This window comes from Monodelphis domestica, chromosome X (assembly GCF_027887165.1).
Source record: "Monodelphis domestica isolate mMonDom1 chromosome X, mMonDom1.pri, whole genome shotgun sequence".
In the NCBI taxonomy this organism is placed as follows: domain Eukaryota; kingdom Metazoa; phylum Chordata; class Mammalia; order Didelphimorphia; family Didelphidae; genus Monodelphis; species Monodelphis domestica.
In genome coordinates, this window is record NC_077235.1 from 55,714,866 (window position 1) to 55,733,554 (window position 18,689).

At 40.7% G+C, this 18,689-nt stretch overlaps 1 long non-coding RNA gene across 1 annotated transcript in view; it reads left to right on the forward strand.

Moving 5' to 3' along the window:
* Positions 1-7,138: 7,138 nt before the first annotated feature.
* LOC130456123 (uncharacterized) overlaps positions 7,139-18,689 on the forward strand; it is a 31,442-nt gene continuing 19,891 nt past the window's right edge. The window contains exons 1-3 of the long non-coding RNA XR_008914617.1: positions 7,139-7,436; positions 11,512-11,551; positions 12,134-12,218. This is a non-coding gene — a long non-coding RNA (uncharacterized LOC130456123). The remainder of the gene's footprint in view (positions 7,437-11,511; positions 11,552-12,133; positions 12,219-18,689) is intronic.

The window sequence follows — 18,689 nt, forward strand, 5'->3', positions numbered from 1 at the left end:
CTCACATAAAATGTTGCATATTTTGTTCCAAAGGAGCACCGTGTACTTGTTTTTTTCAGTTGTTTTTCTTTTTTGAGAAGGGAGGGTTCAGTTCTGTGTGGGAGGATGGGGTTACATAGTCAGAAATGATTTATTATGTAAAAGCAGAAGGCATAATTTAAAGAGACATGAAGATTTAATACCCTTCTCTCTCCCTCTCTTATGCTGCCTAGAACAGTGGGAGCTTCAGGGAAGAAAACACGGAAGAGATGGGCACAATAAAAGTCATTTTTTAGCAGTCGCAAGGAGATATAGGACAGATGGCCAAAGTTGGAGGAAAGGATGGCAGGTTTCTCCATGTGGGGCCACCTACTGAGTCTACTCTCCCTGTTCATCATGAGCTTTATACATTCCAAAGAACTCAGAGGAAACAAGATAGTCAGCTGAGACCAAGAATAGTGCTATATGGCACATCTTCTTTCACGTTTACTTGGATTCAGAATCCATTCCCTGGGTCATGAGTTCCAGGTTCTTCTTGCCTCTTTATCTGGTGAATCCTTCTTTGAATGGACACTTCACTTTCAGTTCGGGTCAAAAGAACATAGATTTAGAGGCAAAAAGGAACTCAGAGGTCATAGGGGCTAATTCTCTTATTCTGTGGAGGAATACACTGGCACCTAGAGAAATGAAACAACTTGTTCAAGGTTACCCAAAGGTTCAGAGATCTAAAAGTAGGCTCCCAAAGGCCATATAGTGCAACCCCTTTATTTTTTAGATGGGAAATATTGAAGTGCAGGGAACTCATTCCAGGCCATTCATAGAACTAGTGATCTAGATTTAGATCTCAGAGGCTATCTGGTCCAACTCCTTTATTTTACAGAGAGGAGAAACTGAAGACCAAGGAGGGGAAATGAGTTGTCCAAGGTCACACAGGTAGTGAGTGGCAGAGGATTGAGAACCAGGCCTAGAGATGGGAGGGTCCTAGGCTCAAATTTGGCTTCCAACATTAACTGTATGACTCTGGGCAACTCACTTCCCCTCCTTGGTCTTCAGTTTCTCCTGGGTAGAAGAGCAGTAAGGGCTAGGCAGTGGGGGTTATATGACTTGTCCAGTTACACAACTATGAATTGTCTAAGGCCAGATTTGAAGGCAGGACCTCTCATCTCCAGTCCTGTATCTTTCTCCACTGAGCCCCTTGGCCTGCTCAACTTTTCACTCAGTTTTGAAGTATGCCATTTGGTAGCTCTCAATCCACTAAGCCACTTAGATGCCCCGAAGGGAGAAGTCTTCTTACCCTGGACTTGATAGCTTTGCTACTTTTCATTTGTATGACCTCAGGATAGTCCCCTCTTTTTTTCTTCACATTAAATTCCTCCACTTTAAAAAAATGAGGCCAGATTGAATGGTTTCTGATAGATTCCACATATTACATAGGTAAATTGGCAAAACTTTTGGCAAATCACCTCACCTATCAGGTCTTAGCTTACTCATCCATAAAGTAAGTCGATTGGAGTATTTGAGTTCTAAATCTAGAGCCACTTCTAGTTTTAGATCTAGAATCCTATATGTGACCTTGGGCAAGTCATTTTCTCCTCTGTAAAAATGGAGAATTGGACTAGATGACCTCTGAGGATCCTTCTACTTCTGGCACCTTATGGTTCTTTATGTGTGAACTGTGAGTCTTGATTCATTCTTGTTAAGAGTGGATGGGACTCACTGTCACACCAACTGATGGGGCTGCCTTTCATCTCCACTAAGGCACCCTTTCTAAAGGGCACATTCTACTTCAACAGATTATGAGGCCAGAGCAAAGGGCAGCAGTGGGGCTAATTTCTCCTTGGAAGGCTGAAGTTCTTCATCATTAAAGTTAAGTCAACTCTCTCTAGGGTCTCTCAACCCTCTACTCAGTGATGACTACTCAGTCTATCAAACAAGCAGGAATGATCCTCATGGAGATTTCACCTCAAGGAAGACATATAAACCTGTGTCATGGCCAGAGTTAACTCTTCGTTGCATAGCCTACTTTATTTTGATTTATATACTTGCAGACAGAAAACAAATGAGAGTTTGAGCCCCTAGAAATCCAAGAAAGGTCAGCTAGCCCCAAATGTTGGTTCATTTGTCTTCTGCTGCATGTTTATAAATCAGGAGAAAGGTTATCAGGCACTTAAGGTAGTTAAGTGGTAGTGTAATAGATAGAAAAACAGAAATAAGAAATGATTACTGAACTTCTCAAAGGGACTTGAATAATTCTCTTTCAGCTGACATCCCAGTCACTGGCTTTATTCTTTTTGGGGTACCTTTGAAAAATTCACATGTGAGAGTAAGTGTACACATATATGGTAAAACAGATATTCATAGGTATACGTACAGAGACATTTCTGAGTGATTTGCAGATCTGACTTAGGACTTTTCACAATTTTGGTGTCATCTGTCATTCCAAGACCAATCCTCAGTGCAACCCAGAGTCTAAGTGCCTTCACTTCTTGCTGGGGGCCATCAGTCCACGACACCTTGACGGAGTCACGTGTGGTAGCCAGGGAGACCACAGAGTGGTCCTTGGCGAGATGTGACTTCCCACTCTATCTACCTTGCATTATTTCTTTTGAGACTAGGGGGAATAATAATCATGTCAATTCATAGGTAAGGGGCATTGATAAAAGAAGTCATGCAAGGGGGATAGAGTGGGAAGTCACATCTCGCCAAGGACCACTCTATGTTCTCCCTGGCTACCACGCGTGACTCTGTCAAGGCATCGTGGACTGATGGCCCCCAGCAACTTCTGGCCTCCATTGTCCACTTTCTAGCTTTTGCCCAGGCTTTTATATTGGGAAGAGTTAGCATATATAGTCATAGAATAAATGTAATGCTGGTCACGTGATTATATAGATTATAGAGGTCACATGACCATATCATCCCACCCTTATAGAGTCTGATAGAAACTGAGGCCCAGAGAACATTAGTGAATTGCCAGGGGCACATAGCTAGTAAACAACAGAGTTGGAATTTGAGACTAGGTCCAGCAGTCCTTCATTATTTCCCCTGATCTAGGCTATCTTGAATTGGAGGCTCCCACTGCATCTCTCCTCTTTCCCTTCACTTTTCTCGAATTTGTCCTTATATATTTGATTTCCATGAGAAATTCCTAGCTTGTTATCTCATCTTCTCTGCATTTAAACATATAAGCAGTTGAACAGTTCATGTATTCATTTAGTGAACAAATATTTATGAAGCTAGACAGTGGGAACATAAAGATAAAAACAGAATGGTCTCTGCCCTCAGGGAGCTTATATATTATTAGAGGGAAAGAACATCCCAGAACCACCGAATTTTAGATTTAGAAGGAATTTCAGTGGTCATCTAGTCCAAATCATTGCAGAAAGGATTCTTTATTATAACATGTAAGGCAAATGATCCTCCACCCTCTGCCCAAAGCCCTGCATGTATTAATTCCTTTCCCCATCTCCTTATTCTTTGCATCTTCTCTCTCCATTTTACCAAAAAAGTCTCTCTCTGGCTCTGTATCTCTGTGTCTTTCTTGTTTGCCCCTATTCTCAGGCAGCCTGCATTCTAATGTAGATTTTTGTGCTTCATTCTTTTTGGTCCTGTCTATTCTTCATGTCCCCATTTGGGATTTTCTTGTTAAAGATACTGGAGTGGTTTGCCATTTCCTTCTCCAGTTCATTTTGCAAGTAAGGAGCCTGAAGCTGACAGGGTTAAGTGACTTGCCTAGGGTCACACAGCTACTAAGTGTCTTCCGGACTCCAGGCTTAGTACTCTATAGTATAAATATAACTCTATGCAGAATGATGTTAATAGAATAAATGCAAATGAAAACAAGTTAGGGAATGAATAAATGCAAACAAAAAATGAGGTAGTTCAGGAGACATGTCTCTAGCAGTTAGGAAGATCACATAAAGTTTTATGTCTGCCACACTTCTATGTTGAAGAGAGTGATTTTCTGACACAGAAGTGAGGAGGAAGGACATTCTAGTCAATAGGTAATGGCATGGTGGAAGCAAGGAAATAGAGTGAGCACAGTATATGAGGAACAGGGAGAAGACAAGTTTGGCTAAAATGCCAAGTATAGGAGGGGAATTATGACTAGGGTTTTAAAAACTCAATAAAGGACATGCCAGTTTACCCTGCGGCAATGGGGAGCCCTTGGAGTGGATCTAACAGGGAAGTGGCTAGGTCAGAGCTTTTCTTAAGAGATGACATCCTTGACATCCTTGTTGAGGCTGTATTTTGGTGGGGAGAGACGGCAGGGAGGGGAATCAGCTGGGGTGACAGCACAGGAGAATGGTGATGAGAGCTTGTACAGAGGTGGCAGCTTTGTGAGTGCAGAGAAGCTAGAAGTGAAAAATACTGGAAGGGCAGAAATGGAAATTTGGGTGAAAGACTGTTAGGGAAAGTAAGGAGTCTAGAATGGCTTTAGCCTGAGCATACCCATTTGAGAGGGGGGAAAACTGATGGTGCAGTAGAAACAGGCACATTTGGTAGAAGGATGGATTTGGACAGAAGCATAAATTCTGTTTATAAGGCATTGGGTCTGAGATCTGTCTAGGACATTGGGATTCAGTAGGTGATGTTCATCAAGGCCAAGTGATTTGCATGAATCAAGGTGTTTTCTTGGGAATCTGCTTCCTCTTAGCCATTTGATTTTGTCATTTCCTGTGTAAAAGGCATTTTCCTGGATAGAGAAGACAGGTCCCCAAAAGTATTAAGTTGCCTGTCCTCTCTGTTTTGGTCATCATTCCGTCCACCTCAATTAGCCAGTCATTATATCACTACTGGATCTCTCTTTCTCCTCATTCTGGTTTAAAAAGATGTACCTATAAAGGATATGCAAAGTAACTTCCAGGGCAGAGGACATACTACCATTTGGGGATGCAAGAAGTGGGGGAAATCAGGATGGGTTTGCCATGGAAGGTAGCACTTTATCTGACAGCTTTGAAGGAGGAAAGGGACTCTCTGAAGTGGCAGAGGTACAGAGAGAATCTATGCCAGGCATGGGGGGGCAGATTGTACAAAGGCATGAAGGTGGGAGATGGGAGATAAAATGTCAGCTAAGAACCAATTTGTCAGAAATGTGGGATGAGGAAAGAAGGATCAAATACAGTAATCCTGGAAAGATAAGCAGGAAAGGTTTTCAAAGAAGAGATTTTTTTTTTAAATCATAGAAGCAAGAGGCTCTTGAGCAGAAGAATGGCAGAATTGTACTTTAGAATTTCAGTTTGGTTGTGGTATATGATCCTCATGGAATGCTATTGTGCTGTAAAGAATGAGGAACAGGATGGTTTCAGAAAGAGCTGGAAAGACCTCCATGAACTGATGTAGAGAGAAATGAGGAGAACCAAAAAAGCATTGTACACAGTAACAGCAACACTGTGGAACCATCAAATGTGATAGACTGGGCTACTCTCAGCAATGCAATGATCCAGGACAATTCTGAGGGACTTATGACCAAGAATGCTCTCCAACTCCAGAGAAAGGCCTGCTGAAGTAGGAATGCAGATGAAAGCACATGATTTGTCACTTGTTTATTTGGGTTTTATAAGATTATTTGCTTGCAAAAATGAACAATATGGAAATATGTTTTGCATATATATTTTGATATATATATATCTCAGATGGAATTGCCTGCAAGCACTGGGAAGGGGAAGAGGAGGGAGCTAAGTTCAGACATATAACTTAGGAAAACTTGTGTGGAAATGTGTTATTTCATGGAATTGGTAAAAAATAAAATAAAACTATATTAAAATAAAGAATTCTAATTTGGAAGCTGTTTGGAGGATAATTTGGAGAAGGGAGAAAATGGAGGTAGAGAAACTAATTAAGAGTATTTTAATATTTCAAGGGAGAGATGATGAGGGGTTAAAATATGGTTGTTGTTCATGTCCTGGCGAACAAGTAGAAGCAATCAAACTTGGTAACATTGGACATGAGAAATGCGGGGGCTGAGGAGTGGGGGTGGGGGAGGCAGCCAGGTTTGAGAGGGGGAGATCCAATATGACCCCAGACTCTTAGCACTGTGACTTGACCCTGGGCAAGTCACTGAACCCCCATTGGCTAGCCCTTACTACTCTTCTGTCTTGGAACCAATACAGTATTGATCCTAAGAGGGAAGGAAAGGATTTAAAAAAAGAAAAGAATGACTTCTTTGGAAGGCTGGTGGTGTTCTCTCTAGCAACAGGGAAGATGGGAAGGGGAATGGTTTGGGAGGAGAAGGAGTAAGTTCTGTTTTGAACTTGCTGGTTTGTAGGTGCCTGTGGGGCATCCCTTCAGAGAAGCAGTTCTTAATGCAGGACTGGCCTTTCGGAGGGAGCTGGGCCAGTTTACAGAGATCTGATTATGCTGTGTATAAAGACAGGTGAATCTTTGGGAGCTGAGAGGAACTAGAGAAACAATACACAAAACAGAGCCTCAGGGCTCTCGACAGGCCATTTAATTGCTTTGGTTTTTAATCCACCAAGTAAAGGACAGTTCATCAAAAACTTGTCAATATACTCAGCTTTATTTGACTTCCTGGCTGAATCTACAAGTCATTTGAACTGGCTGGATGCGTCACTCCAAAAGGCTAACTCACTTTGGTGTGCTTGTGACTATCTATGTGTATAGACTCAGGCTCTCTATTTTTCAAGTGAAAACTCCACTTAAGATGTGTTTTCTTCCTCTACTTGATCCAATATCGTGTAAGGACGTAGTCCTCTCCACCTCCCCCTCCCGTCACTTATTACTTTTGCGACTTTAAAAGACAGTAAGCGTGCCACTTATGGCAGTGACGGAAGCCCAGGTGGCAGGATTAGGTAGTGGTTAGAACGACATTTTCTTTTAGCCACTGGGTCTGTTTAATAAAAAAGTCTCTCTCTTCTAAATCCATAGCCAGGGCAAGTCAATTCCAAGCCCCTTCCCCCCTCAGTGCTGGCTAGGCCCCATTGTTTCCAATGGTGTATCGATTTTTATTCTGAGGGGCCCAGTCGGCAAACACCTGGAGCCCGAGGTGGATCGCTACAAAGTTATCTAGAGATGGGTGAAGGGGCTGGGCTGGATTCAAAACAACCAATAGAAAGTCCCCCGATTTTTTCAACGAATGATTTGGGCGCCAATACAAAGTATAAAAGGGCAGCGCCGGGTTATGCGAAATCCTTTGCTGCCAGTTCACTTCTTCTGCACGCTGAATTCGAAGCTCGCCTCCCAAGCTTCCCCGCATCTCCGGCGCCAGAACGACCCACGATTAAGATTCCCCCCACTACTGTGGGGGAAGCTCAGCCCTTCTACTGAAGGCTTGAGGTCGAGGTTGGCCTGAGGCTGCCAGTTGCAGTTTTGGAGGCAGGCGCCACCCCGCAGGCGACTTCCAGTTTCTACGCTCTGGGCGCCGGGGGGAAGACGGCACACTCACTCGGTCCGGAGTCACGTGCAGAGTGCGGCTAGCACTCGAATCGGCAAGCAAGGAGGTACGGTACTGGGTTTTGGGCGCGAGGGCCCCCTTTGAAGCCTGGCAGTTTGGAGTTCTCTCCTCAACGGCCGGTTCCAGAGGTCAAGCCGGGGGGCTGGTTCTAATACTACCAACCGGCCCCGAGCGTGTTTGACAGCGTAGACCGGGCACCTCCGGGCGGCGGGGGGGGGGGGGGGGGGGCGGGGCTGTGGGGGAGCGGGGAATAGATTCAGTGGTGGGTGGTGGGGACAGGATACCGGCAGGGCCACGTGCGCGGTCTCCTCCCTGAACAGCCCCTCCCACCTTGACCCCGAAATTTTTTTCCCTTTTACTTTGCTTGTCTCCTTCCTGGGCTAAGTCTGTCCCGGGGCCCTAGCCGTTAGCGTGGGGAACCCCGGGCGGGGCGAGGGGAGCCCAAAGCTGCTCCTCTTGAGCAAGCTGGAAATCTAATCTCAGGTAGCGAGACCTCTAAATTAAAAAAGGGATCTCTTTTAAAAGGAAGCCGAGGGGAGGGGAGTGGCCCTTTACCGTGGGCCAGAATCTCCAGCTGAATCTCTAGCAGCCTCCATCTCGGGTAGGTAGACATGACCCGGGCTGCCGGCCTGGCCCACCTGGGGCGGGGTGAAACTGCCTATTCTTGGGGTCGGCAGCAGTCTAGAAAAAAGAGCGCCGCGATTCCGTCCCACTTTACTCAGATTCTTTGGGGTTCTGGGGTTACTGAAAAAGGCCCCGAGTTCCACATTCCAAAGAGTCCCACATCTCCCAGCGAGCTCTCCAGACTGCCGCTTGGCTCTAGGTGGGTGGGTGGGTGGGTTTGGGGGGGGGTTGCGTCTGGGGCTCATAGCGCTTTAAGAAACAAGACTTTGCCCTTTGGGGTTTGGAGAAAGGGCATTTGGGGAGGGAAACTGCACTGCTTTGGGAGTCAGATTCAGGGCCAAAAGAAAACTTTGTAGACCTGGTCCAGCAGTTGTTAACCCAGCGGCATTGTGAACGGGTGGGGGGGGGTGGGGGGGTGGGGGGGAAATGGCATCTTTATTTCCACTGACTTTTAACGGAATTTTAGCCATTTCCTCAAAGAATAAGTTACCCCCCAAAAAAGTATTATTCTAAAAAGGGCCTCTGCTGTGAGTTTCCTGGCTCTAGAGCTCTGGTTTTGCTTAACTACCATTATGTAGTGAACAGAAGAAACGTATTTGTGCTTGGGGTAGTAGCAGCCTCACTTCTCTAGAGGAGATAGGAGTTTTGGGAACTTGAGGTCCCAGCCAATCGGCCCCATCCCTGGGAAGTCCCTGCTGGGGTCAGGTGGGACATGGGACGGGATAAAGGGGCGGGGCTGGGTATTGCAGGACTCAAGGTTAAGTTTATTCTTGTCCTGGAGTGTGTATTTCTATGGTTAGTCTTATGAGGATTGCCTATATTGGCAGGAAATTTCCAAGGTGGTGATTTCCATTCTTCAAAAAGTTCATTTTAGGGGGCGGCTGGTTGGCTCAGTGGATTGAGAGTCCAGCCTAGAATCAAGAGGTTCTGGGTTCAAATGTGGTCTCACACTTCTGAGCTGTGGCCCTGGGCAAGTTACGCTTTGGAACCCAATCCTGATTCTAAGACAGAAAGTAAGGGTTTTAAAAAATTCATTTTTTTCATCCTTAGCCATCAGGGATAGGAGGGAATGAAGCAGTGTATTTTTCCTTTCTTAGTGGGGGCTGGGGGGGAGCTGTGGTTATTTATGCGGGGAGTACCAAACTCCCAGTAGTGCCCAGGTTTATCCCAAGGTCATGACCCAGGGTGAAAGGATCTTGGTTCATCTAATCCAGAAGTTCTTAACTTGTACATTTATCTTTGTTGAATTTTAATTTAATTTTTTAAAATTTAATTTTAATGTTATTTATTTAAAACCCCTTACTTTGAGTCTTAGACTCCATTGATTTTAAGGCAGTTGGGGTTTAGTGACTTGCCAAGGGTCACACAGCCAAGGAAATGTCTGAAGCCAGATTTTGTATGAACTTAAAATATATATGAGATACATATTTAAAAATATTTTTCTAACTGCATTTTCCTATAATTGGTTTACTGTGTAATCTATGCATTATTTATATATAAATGTATATTTTAACGTTTTTATAAATAATATGAAAAAGCATTTTACATCCAAATTAAAAATTTTTGTTTACCTTTTTTACATTATTAAAGAACATTATTTTGAGAGGGTCCTATATAAAACTTCATCTGACTGTCATAGGGGTCTGTGAAACAAAAATATTGAAAAAACCCTCATCTAGTCCAATTTGAGGCCAAGAGAAGGGGATACAAGTTACTGAGGGTGCTTATATATATAGTAAATATTGAAGTCCTGTTCAAGATCTTTGACTTCCTCTCTTGGAGCCTCAGATCCTTAGTCTTTCAAAGGAAGGGGGTCTTTAAGGGTCTGGCATTGGCATTCTATGACCATATGAGAACTTCTTTATAATCCTGAAACAACCAAGACTCATTGTGTTCTCTTCCCAGCATGAAAAACCTTTGTTTTTGCACTATCATTAGAAATGAAAGCATATGGACAGTAATTTTATGAAGTAAGGGTCAACGTGGCTTAGATGATTGAGCTGGCCTTTGAGGCAGGCAAACCCTAGTTAAAGTCTGACCCTTCTGCTATATAAACTGGGTACCCAGATTATTTCTTAATGTTTCCAGGGCTTGGGGTAGCCCAGTCTGCCTGCAAGTGGCAGAGATGACTGCTCTCTATTGGGATATGGGGTGTGTCCTAACCCCAGGCAGCATTTTTCCCAATACCAGTAAGATCACAAGCTGAGCTTGAGTCCCCTTAGAAGTAGCCCCCTCCCCAAGGTTTCTGCAACTGATCCATGTAACATGAATGAGGGGGTCCCATCAGAGCAGGTTCCCAAAGGCTCTTCCACACTTGACTAAGCATGATGGTGAAGGTAAGGTGCTAGAGTGCCAGGCTGGAATTAGTAAGTCATCTAATTGAATTTGAATCTAGCATCAGGCCCTTACTAGCTATGTGACCCTGGCCAAGTCATTTAACCCTGCTTTCTTCAAGTTTCCTCATTTGTAAAATGAGCTGGTGAAGCTTTTTTAGGTGGAATGAGGAAGACTCAGAAGACTTAAATGACTGAACAGCAAGAAACCACAATGATCCATAGAACTGTTCACTATTTATCCCAAGTGCCATAGGTGCAAATGTTACTGCAAGGGCAAAAACTTGCTTTTCTATGGCCTCTATAGTCTCTGTCCTAACTGGGACTTGGAGAAACAGCTTAGTATAATGGAATGAGGCATGGATTTGGGGTTGAATTTGAATTCAGGTCCTGCCTGGGATTTATTAGATGTATTTTGCTGGCCAAATTACTGAACTTGGGTTTTCTCATCTGTAAAATGGACACAGTCGCCCATCTCATGAGTGGCTTTATAGACACTAAAATAAAAATCAATATGAAAATATGAATCATTCCCCTTATAGACAGGCTTTCTTTTTCCAAATGGAGAGGTGGAATAATGTGAAGGAAAGATCCTAGATTTCTAGAAAGATGATTAATATCCAAATCCCGACTTGTATCACTAATTACATTTATGACTGGACAAGTTCCTTCTCCCTGAACCTCAGTTCCTTCACCTGCAAAATGGTGGGAGAGTTGGATTAAAGTTCTAGCTAGTTACAGAGCTAGGATCCTGTGCTGATAAGAACAGATGTGATAATTTATGCCCTCTCCAGAGACTTCAGCAGGGTCATTCTTTTGAAGTGCTTTAGCTGGCACAGTCAGTATCAGAGTTAGGGTAATGAATGCTAAGCTCCCTTGAGACCCAGACCCCCTTTTGGGAAATGCCTGGAAAGTTCTATAACTTCATTGTTTGGATCCAGCATTTGCAAAAGCCTATTTGGTTTCCTATGACCTGTCTCATCTGTTATACAATTTAGCACCATAAAGTTAAAAAATAAGATCTGGTTCACTTCAAATTTTTCTAGATCAGGCTATAACCATATAGCAAAATTAGAATTGATCTCAGCACTGAAGTTGTTTCATAAATTGGGGTAAAAGGTTTTTTGTGTGTATGTTTTTAACTCTATATCAGTCTTTCCACAGATAGTGACCCATGTATCCAGGATCTTCTCAATAGACTAAAGTAGGTATGATTTAAGTATTTTCCTAGGCCCTGGGGTGGGGCAGGGTGAGAGGGGTGAACCTTGGAAGGAAACCACAAATTTTCAAGTGACAATAGTGAGGGGTGTCTGGTCTTTCAAATCTGAATGGCAGCTTGCCTGAAGGTGTGAGGGAAGGAGTGTGTAAAGGGCATTTATTTTGTGAAATATGTGGGGAAGGATGGGTTATATAATCAGACTTTGAAGGGCTGTCAAACCAAGCTGTTTCTATTTATCCTTGATGTGGTATTAAAACTACCAGATGTTCTTTTTAAAGATTTTTTATTTTTTAATTTTAAGATTTTTTTCTAGTTACACATAGAATCAGTTTTCAACATGATTTCCAAAATTATTAGATCCAAATTGTCTCCCTCCCTCTCCCCCATCTCAGATGATAAGCAAATTTGATCTGGGTATATACATGTATTATCTTGAAAACATTTCTTTATTCGTGGTTGTGAGGATAATAATAAAACCAAAACCTCAAAATAAAAACTCAAATAAATTAAAATAAAAAATAGGATGTTTTGATCTGCATTCTAACTCCAACTGTAATTTTTCTGGAGGTGGAGAGTATTCTTTGTCATAAGTCCTTCAGACTGCTCCTGGATCCTGGATCATACTGCTGAGAGTAGCCAAGTCTTATCACAGGTGATCATTGTATAGTGTTGCTGTTGCTGTGTACATTATTGTTCTGGTTCTTATTTTGCTCTGGATCAGTTCATGCAGATTTTTATAGCTTTTTCTGTTATCTCCCTGCTTATCATTGCTTACAACACAATAGTATGCCATCACATACCACAATTTGTTTAGCCAATTTCCAAACTGAAGGACATCCCCAATTCTTTGCCACCACAAAAAGCTGCTATAAATAGTCAAGTCCTTTCCCCTTTTTATGATTTCTTTTAAGATACAGACCCAGTAATGGTATTACAGGATCAAAGGGTATGCATTGATTTATAACCCCTTGGACATAGTTCTAAATTGCACTCCAAAATGGTTGGATTAATAAAATGATATATTAGGGTCCCGGTTTTGCCATGTCTCTCAACATTTATTACTTTCCTTTTTTGCCATATTGGCCAGTTTCGTTAGGTGTGAGGTGATACCTCAGACTTGTTTTAATTTGCATTTCTCTAATCAAGTGATTCAGACCATTTTTTTTTAATTTTATAGTATTTTATTTGATCATTTCCATGCATTTTTCATTAAAGACAAAGATCATTTTCTTTTCCTCCCTCCCACCCCCCGTGGCCGACGCGTGGTTCCACTGGTATCACATGTGTTCTTGATTCGAACCCATTGCCATGTTGTTAGTATTTGCATTAGAGTGTTCGTTTAGAGTCTCTGACTCTGTCATGTCCCCTCAGCCATTGTAGTCAGGCAGTTACTTTTCCTCGGTGTTTCTACTCCCTCAGTTTGTCCTCTGCTTATGGATAGTGTTTTTTCTCCTTGATCCCTGAAGATTGTGCAGGGACATTACACTGCCACTAATGGAGAAGTCCATTACGTTCAATTATACCACAGTGTATTAGTTTCTGTGTACAATGTTCTCCTGGTTCTGCTCCTCTCGCTCTGCATCACTTCCTGGAGGTTGTTCCAGTCTCCATGGAACTCCTCCACTTTTTTATTCCTTTGAGCACAATAGTATTCCATCACCAACATATACCACAATTTGTTCAGCCATTCCCCAATTGAAGGGCATCCCCTCGTTTTCCAATTTTTGGCCACCACAAAGAGCGCAGCTATGAATATTCTTGTACAAGTCTTTTTCCTTATTGTCTCTTTGGGGTACAAACCCAGCAGTGCTATGGCTCGATCAAAGGGTAGACATTCTTTTATCGCCCTTTGGGCATAGTTCCAAATTGCCCTCCAGAATGGCTGGATCAGTTCACAACTCCACCAGCAATGCATTAATGTCCCAACTTTGCCACATCCCCTCCAGCATTCATTACTTTCCTTTGCTGTTATGTTAGCCAATCTGCTAGGTGTGAGGTGATACCTCAGAGTTGTTTTGATTTGCATCTCTCTGACTATAAGAGATGTGGAGCACTTTTTCATGTGCTTATTAATAGTTTTGATTTCTTTATGATTCAGACCATTTTTTAATGATTATTGATAGCTTTGATTTCATCTGAAACCGCCTCATACTATCTTCCGGCTATTTTTCAGTTGGGGAATGGCTAGTATTCTTATAAATTTGAGTTGGTTCTCTATAAATTTGAGAAATTGATAGAGAAATTTGCTTATACATTTTTCCCAGTTATTTTTACATCTTCTAATGCTCTATTCATAAATTCATCCCTTTTCCATAGATCCAATAGATAAAACTATTCTGTTACACTCATTTACTTAGTTTTACTGTTTATTACTAAATCCTATACCTATTTTGACCTTATCTTGGTGTGTATAGGGTGTGAGATACTTGTCTATAGCTAGTTTATGCCATTTTTACTTTTCCTAGCAGTTTTTGTCATTGATAGCTTTGACTTCATTTAAAAATTGCTTGTTCATATCCTTTTATCAGAAGTTTTCTATAAATCTTCCCCCAAATTTATTGTTTCCCTTTTAACCTTGACTTGGCTTGGTTTTGTTTGTACAGAACCTTTTAATAGAATCAAAATGATTCATTTTAATTTACATTTTATAATATTCTGTCTCTTGTCATCCCTTCTCTATAGAGCTGACAGGTAAACTAGTCTATGTTCCCCTTATTTACTTATGGTATTGAATAATCTCATATATAAAAATAGCCCTTTTTCTGTTTTGAATTTGTAAATTGTCACCTAAAGGATGGATAGACATAAAAAACTAGTTACAATCGTATAACAACCTTTGGAAAATTTAATGAGCTGAATTATCTCAAATTGGTTCTTAAAGGGGTTTTTTAGACATGATTTTTGTATTTTTTCAACAACTCTGATAAGGTAAGGTCCATTTCAGTAGCTGAAGTGAAATACAATTATAATCTCCATCTCCCACATTTATAAAAATGTGAACGGATGGAACATCACAGTCTCATACCAAAGGAGCTGGGAAGATAGGGCATTGTGCCTCTGGATGAGACTCCCAAAAGAGGAGCATCTCTCTCATTTATAACTCTTCAGCTCGCTTTACCCAACATCAACAGTACAGAGGTTTGGGTTTTTCCTAGACTCCTCTGCCTCATTTTTGTAATGATATCTAGATTTCTTGTTGATGTTCTAGATCCAAGTAAGTTCTACTTTGTTTAAAAACATGTTTGCCAAGGTTGAAACATTGCTACACCTGACAAGTATCCATTTTCTTTATATGTAATGCAGTAGACTTATGATAGTGGGTTTGTTTGCTATTGTAATTAATTGGGCTATCGAGAATTTTGGGGATATTGATACCTACATAATTGTACTACTGTTCTTTATTAAAAAAACTGTTACCTTGTGAAATTCATTTGCTTGTACTCACAGTGGATCATGGCCAGGTATGAAGAGGAAATGGATCTCATTTTTGGTGAGAAACCTTGTATTCTATATGTCCTTAGCTGACACAGTGTGTCAATGATTATGAGCTATATTTTTATTTTTAAAACTTATTATATATTTCTTGCATGTGCAATATACTATTTCAGTTTTTAGTTTTTTTTCTTTCCTTTTTATATTTGAAGCACGTCACCAATATAAAGACTTTCTTTAACTTTTTTGATTTGCAGTGATATAAGTTTAAAATATATTTGCTATAATGTCAATGCATGCCCCAAAAGCTTGAGACTATAAAAAATGATGCCATTTATTGATAAAAATTATGGGACTTGGCTTAATGATTCTCTCTGATTCCAGGACAAGATATACAAAAGAGCCATTGCACAGTGCCAATTGAGCACAAGGTCAGAGACTAACCAATCCCAAAGGGGTTGATGAAAATTCTAAGCCAATACAAAGGATTTGAACCTAGTGTGAGACTCGAGGTTGCAATGCTTGACATGTTAAGATGTAGGCCTTCCTTGTATCCACACTCTTTGTGAAAATACTTACAGATAGTATCTCAAATTTGGCTCCTATCTGGCTCCTATAAACTAGTCCTTTTTCTGTCTTTCATAATGTGGCAACTTTCTGTAGTCCTGGCTACTGATTGGGTACATGCATAAATGCTTATATCATTTTAATTGGGCCCTTATTCAAGGACCTGTTATAGATTTAACTTTCCTTTACTTAGAATTTTTACACATAAGACTTTGATAGTCTATATTTCATCCAGAAATCATTTTTTATTTGGATTTTTTTGATGTTTTTGATTTCTCTTACCAATTGATTCATATACCTCATAACTCAGCCATGCATTCCTAAGTGATCCCTGTGTTTTTCAATCACCCTCTTCAGGGGGGAAATGTAAAATTATTATTTTAAATTACAAAGTTTAAATTCCTTGAGAGGGAAATTTTAGGTTAAGAAACTTGATAACTCTCTGAATCCAGAAACTGAACTGTTTGGAGAAGCCACCATGAAGATGCCTCCACGGACCACAAGCTGCATGAGAAAGATCAAGAATGAACTTTGGGTGTGGTTGATTAAATACTTATTTGTATATATACTTTTGGGGACTTCCCCCTAACTGGCTTTTTGTCAATGCGTCTAGCAATTATTGGTTTTGTCCTCTTTTCCTCTTATCCTCAAATTGTTGTATTTTCAAAGTTATGTTTACAAGACCCAGCAAAGAGGCCTTGGGGGGTAATGTAAAATGGAGATTTGAACACTAGACTTCAATCCCCAGAAGTCCTTGGTATTTTCCAGAATTCCGTATAATCTCACCCGAGTCTCCACCTGGGGGAGATCACAATGAGTATTTTAACTGGCGGTAACCACCTACCTGGCACTGCTATGCTCTCACTCTTGCTGCTTGGCCATTTGCAAGATCTAGTAAGTAAGCTTTGAAAGGGCTAATCAGCCCTAGGCACGTGTTCTATTATTTTGTATTTCCTTTATCCCTTGATTTCTAATAATCCTTAGAAAACCTTTTAAAATATAATACTTTTATTACTAGAGACAAATTTAATTTTTTACAGTATCACCCTTTGTCTAAATCATACTGACCTTATCTTGGTATAGGGTGTGAGATACTTGTCTAAACTCAGTTTCTTCCATTTTGTTTTCAAGTTTTTCAGTTAGTTTTTTGTCAGATAGTGAGTTCTTATCCCAAAATCTGGGATCTTTGGGCTTATCGAACACTAGATTGCTTAAGGTCCTTTGCCTCTGATCTATTTCATTGATGCATCACTCTTATTTTTATCCAGTAACAGATTGTTTTGATGATTGGTGCTCTGAGCTTTATGGAATAGTTAGAGATCTGCTACTATTGGGCCACCATTATTCACTTTCCTTCCTATTGTCTTCCAGATGAATTTTGTTTTAATTTTTCTACTTCCAAGAGAATTTTTTGGTAGTTTATAGTGTATGTTGCTGAGCAAGTAAATTTAGGTAGGATTGCCATTTTTAATATATTGCCATGGCTTATACTTCAGCAATTATTATTTTTCCAATTGTTTAGATCTGACTTTACTTATTTGAGGTGTTTTGTAATCATTTTCATATAATTCCTGTGTTTGTCTTTGCAAGTATATGTCCAGGTATTTTATAATTGTTTAGTGATTTTAAATGAATTTCTCTTTCTAACTTGATGCTGGACTTGGTTGGTAATATAGAAATGTTGGGGGGGGTGAGCTGGGTAGCTCAGTGGATTGAGAGCCAGGCCTAGAGATGGGAGGTCCTAGGTTCAAATCTGGCTTCAGACACTTCCCAGCTGTGTGACCCTGGGCAAGTCACTTAACCCTCATTACCTAGCTCTTACCACTCTTCTGTCTAGAACCAATAACCTGTATTGATTCTAAGGCAGAAGGTAAGGGTTTAAAAAAAAGAAATGCAGGTATTTTATGCCAATTTATTTTGTATCATTCAACTTTAGTAAAGTTTTTAATTATTTCAACTAGTTTTTAGTTGACTGTAGGATCCTGTAAGTATACCATCATATCTGTAAAGAATGATTGTTTTCCTCATTACTTACTTTCTCCTTCAATTCCTTTTTCTCATTGCTGAAGCATAAAAGTTGTACAATTTTAAAAAATAGTGGTGATAATGGGCATCTTTCACCCTGATCTTGTTGGGAAGGCTTCTAATTTATCCTCATTGCAGATGATGTTTGCTGATTTTATTTTTAAAAATGTGTGATTATTAAATATCAAAAAGCAGTCTAGAGAAAGAAGCATGAACCACATCTCTCCAGCTAGCTTTTTGCTGTCTCCTGAGAGCAAGCTGAGTCATCCCAGAGCCAGTACTTTGGCCCTTCCATATTCATGGTTTGAGGAAAGGGAAGACTTCCTGCCACATTTTATATTCCTTATGATTCCCTTTTCCTGTGCCTAGTTGGAGTATTCAGACCTCATTCAGGGCAAGAGTTAGGTCTTGTAGATGATTGGGCTTGTTAAAATGGCCACTGCACAGTACTGGCATTTTCCAGCATGGCATTTATTATCCTAAGGGAATCCTTTTTTTTACAGATAAAACAAAGATCTTCCCTTGGAGAAGCCAGTGTGTGTAGGTAGCTGCATTCATATAAGAACAAACTTTCTTTTATTTTAAAATCAAAATGTTGCTTGGTAGTTAAATGGATAATTTGATCACATTTTATAAAAAGTATGCTGCTACATGCTTGGAAATTTTACACCAAAGTGGTCAACTGCATACCACTATTTTCCTTGTATGCAGGCAGGCACAATTTCTTTCACCATTCTCCTACCAAACCAAAACTAAGCCTTTTTTTTAACTGAAAAGATTTACTAGATTTTTTCAAAGTAGTAAATTCTGAAGTGGTAGAGGTGTAAATAGAGGAGCTGAGCTTCAGGGATGTGAGCAATGAAGTCTATCTCGAAGAAGATTGTAGAACCCCTTTGGGTCGTGGCCATGGCACAAGTAAAACCTATTTGCCTGAGAAGTGGTTTCTGAATTCACTGGCACCAAGAATAATTTTGATTTGCTGAATGCCTTTTTCTTATGGTGACCATAGAGGATCTTCAGAGAGTACAAATCACACCACCACCTCTGATGGTATTAACCATTCCTGTCCTTTTTGGTGGAGGAGCTGTCCTTGAGAGAG